Genomic DNA, 4,840 nt, shown 5'->3' on the forward strand with positions numbered 1-4,840 from the left:
CTAATAGGATAATTTGTAAAAGCAATAATATAACATGATAGAAAACTATCTAACTGACTTGGATTATTCAGAGATCAACAATATTCTGGTGGTTTAAAATATGGTGTAAATTCTTTGACACTTCCTAGTAAAAGATGGGATGTCTGTGTCCCCTCCTCTGTGACTGCTTCGATAGGTACAATAGAGCAGAAGTGATACTGTATGACCTCTGAGGCAAAGTCACTAATTGTTTCGCAGCTTCTACAATGTGGTACTAGAACACTTGGTCATGTAAGCCTAACTACCCTGAGGCTGCCGTGTTGTGAAAAAGCCTAAGCTACATGGAAGGGCCATGTGTAGGTCTTCCAGTTGACAATTACAGCTGAATCCAGCCTTAGAGCCATCACAGCTCAGGCAGCAGCTACATGAGTGATGATTCTTCACTTCTTCAGATGATTCCAGTCTCAGCTGTGTAAGTGCTGAGGCATCAGGCATCATGGAGCAAAGACAAGCCATTTTTACTGTGCTCTGTTTTTTTTTTTAACCTACAATATCTGTGACCATAATAAAATGGTGGTTGTTTAATGGCACTAAGTCACAGAGCAGTTTGTTATGCAACAGTAGATAACTGAACAAGCATGGCACAAAAAAAAACAAAAAAAAATCAAAAAACAATACAATGCAAAACAAAACAAAACAAAACACCAGGGACTCTTTTAGATTAAGTAGACTAAAGGAACCTGACAATTAAATGCAATGAATGATCTAGATTGCAGCCTTGGGAGAAAAACAACTCTAAGGAAAATGTTAGGGTCAAAAGAAACTTTTCAAAATAAAAACTTGTTGAGGAAAAAAGCAAAGTTACAATAAAAGTTAAAAGAGAAAGAGAGAAGGAGAGAGCATACTTAGGCTCTGGAATCATTCAGCCTAGGTTCAAACTGTTGCTCTTCTCATTATGAACTCTGAGGCTGTAGGTAGATAAACTTTCCCTCCATTTATAGAGTTGCTGAGAGTATTTAATCATCTGACTGTTATAGGGGTCGAAAGAGATAGTATATGATATGTAAGTGGTTGGAATAGTTCTCAGAACACAGTAAATACTCAATAAGTGTTATCACGACAATTATTTCCAATACAAGGAAAACTATATGAACCCAGTCAACTACTCCCTGTCTCCCTCTCAGCTTCTGTGTCTGCTTTAATCTTTCCCCTCTCTTTGCAGAATGGGTTGCCTTCCTTCTGAAAACACATATTTAACATTGCTGAGTTTGTATCCTCTATTTAAGCAACCAGTTCAGACTCTTTAGTGTCTCTCAGTCTCATTACTAAATACCGAGGAGAGATATTATGGGTATAAGATCTTGGATCCTGCGAACACTCTGATCCAATCAAGTGTATAAACAAGTTGAGCAGGGTCCTGGACTAGAAACACCATTGTTGATAGCCCAAGATCTCTTGAAAAACAGCTCTAAGAAAGGGAAAATGGGTTCTGCAGACACCTTTCTAATTAAAATATAATTTTAACATAGATTGGCAGTGGAAATAAAATTATTTTTTATTTTTTAAGTCATGGAAATAATTTTCATTGTAAAAATTAGAGTTGTATCTGGTGTTCATAATCTTAAGAGAATGTAGGCAATAGCCTAATGAAACTGGGAAACCAGGGCTTAAAGGAATGTCTTGCCCATCTAATTCTACCATTTTTAAATCACTCTCCTGCAAAAAAATAGTTGATCAAAAAGTGATGCTTACCTTCTTTGAAGCTAGTAATCTGGTACAGGGCGAAAGAGAGTATAATGGTGACATGATTTTTTGTCTTATTAAAAATGTATTTGTGGAACAAAGTTATTACAAAACAACAATAAACTGGAATGATCTCTTAAAAATATTTTAAGGGCACAAGCATTATTGGAACATATTCTTATAAAAAACCTCCAGTAAGACATAGGCTGCAGATATAACTTTGATAGTCACAAATCAGATGTGTAAAAAATAAATCTTAATTTTGTAACTGTGCACATTCTCCTGATCTCTTATGACTCATTTTCACTCATCATTGGAAAACTATAATCACTTCTGATGGAATTGCCAGATTAAAGAATGTGAGGGTTTAAAATTTTAATTATACAGCCAAATTAGCCTCCACCATTTTAATAGTCCTTATCAAATCCCCAATTTACAACTGGAGTAAATGAAAATATCCACTTCCCATATCTTTGCCAAACTAGATGCTCTGAATCTCTTTGTTTTTGATGATCCAAGTCCAGCTGAGTTAAATTCTATTCTGATGATTATCAATGAGTTTTAGATTCTTCTCTTTGTTTAATTATCCTTTTGTATTTATCTCCTATGAATGGACTGTACTGATTTATAGAAGCTCTTCATATGTTCTGGATATTAATCACTTTTCTGTTATCTATTGTGATGGTATATTTTCAAAATAATACATTTGAACCTAAAACAAACAAACAACCTTCTCCACAGGGGTTAAGGAGATGGTCAGGGATTTGTAAGGCATTTCTTAAGAGAGCCTCTGCCCAGTGCGTGTTCCATCCCTGCCTAGCCCTTGTCCCACATAAATGCACTCGTCTCTTCACTCTCAGTGAGCAGCATCCTCCATGGGGTTGCTGTTGGGAAAAAGCAAACTATTATTTGTCTCTTGCTCAGGATGTTGGAAGGTGACAGAAAGACCAGTGAGAGAGTGTGCAAAAGGCTGCATTTGGGAAATTATCTTTCTACTCCAGTGAATCCAGGAAAGTGGCGGTCTTTCCCAACTATGCCCAAAATCACCTGGGAAAGAGACTGAGGAGTGGTCCTCTAATTACAGAAGGCATCAGACAAAGAGGATTTGAGATCATCCAAGTCTCTAAAATTCCCACCAAATCTCCCTTTAAACATTATCCAGGCCCAGAGCATGAGAAGTAGCTGTGACGGAGGTGGTCTCCAGCTAAGCAGAAAGTGTCCTGCTCTATCCTTTTATCTCTCCTTCCTTCTCCTTAACCTTTACCAAATGGCAGGGTAAGCCACAGCTAGGCAGAGGGTATAAGGTGAGATAAAGAACAAACGGAAGCCAACCACTTCCTCTTCCCCAAATGCTAGGGTCTCCACAAAATGCAGCACGGAGCTGATAAGGAGAAGAAATCTTATCTTAGAATGAAGTTTGAAGTGTTGATTAATATCTTGGACTGAAATGAGAATGTGTTTTTAACTTAACATGCATATAATACAGAAAAGCCGTGGGGCCTATTGAAACTTCTCCTTAAATAATTTTTAGGACACCCATTGGGAGACAAAAGTAAAATTACTTTTTTTTTTTTTTTGTAATTGTGCATTGGTTAAAACACATTGCAGATATTTGTTCCCAGTCTGTTCTTTGGTTTTCCTTATATTATAATATATTTATAGACATTCTCAACTCCAAGTCATCAAATTCATCTATCAATGGAAGGGCCTTCTTACCCTAAGATTATAAATATATTCTAATTTTTTTTAATTCACACCCCGAGGGCAGCCGTGGTGGCGGGGACGCGGGGATGGGCGCGGGTGGAGGGCGCGAGCAGACCCGGTGCAACGACCATGGCCTCCAGGTGCCCCAAGTGCGACAAGACCGGATACTTCGCTGAGAATGTGAGCTCCCCGGGCAAGGACTGGCACAAGTTTTGCTTTAAGTGTGAGCGCCGCGGCACAACGGTGATGCCCGGGGTCCACGCCGAGCACAACCGGAAGCCATTTTGCCACAGCCCGGCTACGCCACACTGTTTGGACCCAAAGGACTGAACATTGGAAGTGCTGGCTCCTACATCTACGAGAAGACCTCTGAGGTGGGACCGCAGTCACTGGCCCCGTCGAGGTCCGCGTGGCCCGATTCGAGGAGCGCAAGGCGAGTGTCCCCCCAAAGAGGCCCATCAAAGCCCTAGCATCACCACGTTCACCGAGGAACCCAAAATTTGTCCTCGCTGCAACAAAAGGGTCTGCTTTGCTGAGAAAGTGATGTGTCCCGGCCAAGCCTGCGCCGTGAGCGCTTCAGGAAGACACGGACTCCGGAGGAGCACGACGGCCAATCCTACTCCCACAAGCCCTGCTGCGGAATACTCTTCAGACCCAGACACTGGAGCTGTGGGCAGCTACATCTTCGACAGGGACGCTGAGGGCAAAGTCCAACCCTCGGCCCACAGCCTCCTCTTGGGGGTCATGGGCCCCTGCCCCAAGGCCCCATTGCCTTTCTTTTGGGGGGAAGTGACCAGCTGCTCAGTCGCTTCCAGCTCATCCTGCCCTTGAGTCCAGGGCCTTCGCTGAGGAGGGAGGAAGCCACCCTGGGCAGTCCCCAGAGGAGTCCTGCCCATCCCCGTTTCTCTGAGTGCCTCTGCTTTTGTATTCTAGCACCTGTTACCCACTTTCGTGTCCTTGTGGTTCCCTATCCTGTGGCTCCCTCCATATCTGTGTCTCACGGTCCTATGTGTCCCTATGTATCTCTGTGGCCCTGGGTGTCTCACTCTGAGGAGGCCACCGACTCCCCTTTCTTGCTGTCGCACCCCTGCTCCACAGTGTTATTTATCTCCTTTTGCCACTGTGGCCACAGCCAGGCCCCTTATGGTGTTCCTGGAGAGGGCGCCCGGGTAGGGCCCTCTGCCATGTCCCACACTGCCTTGCCCACCCGTCACTCTCACGTGATTCACGAGCACTGCCGAGATTTTTTCTTTAAAATAGTTTTGAGGGTTGCAGGAAAAAAAAAAAATTCACAGCCCATATTTTAGTTTTCTACAATTAGTTTTTAAATACATCTGGAATTCATTTTGCGGATATTGTTATAGTGTCAACCCTTTCCGGAAAATTATCTTCGACTGGGGAGAGCTGCCTTGCT

At 42.5% G+C, this 4,840-nt stretch overlaps 1 pseudogene; it reads left to right on the forward strand.

The window, feature by feature from the left end:
• The first annotated feature begins 3,480 nt into the window (after positions 1-3,480).
• Positions 3,481-4,257, forward strand: LOC120603347 (cysteine-rich protein 2-like; annotated as a pseudogene).
• The last annotated feature ends 583 nt before the right edge of the window (positions 4,258-4,840 follow it).

The sequence above is a fragment of the Pteropus medius genome, unplaced genomic scaffold, assembly GCF_902729225.1.
Source record: "Pteropus medius unplaced genomic scaffold, Ma_sr-lr_union100, whole genome shotgun sequence".
Lineage (NCBI taxonomy): Eukaryota > Metazoa > Chordata > Mammalia > Chiroptera > Pteropodidae > Pteropus > Pteropus medius.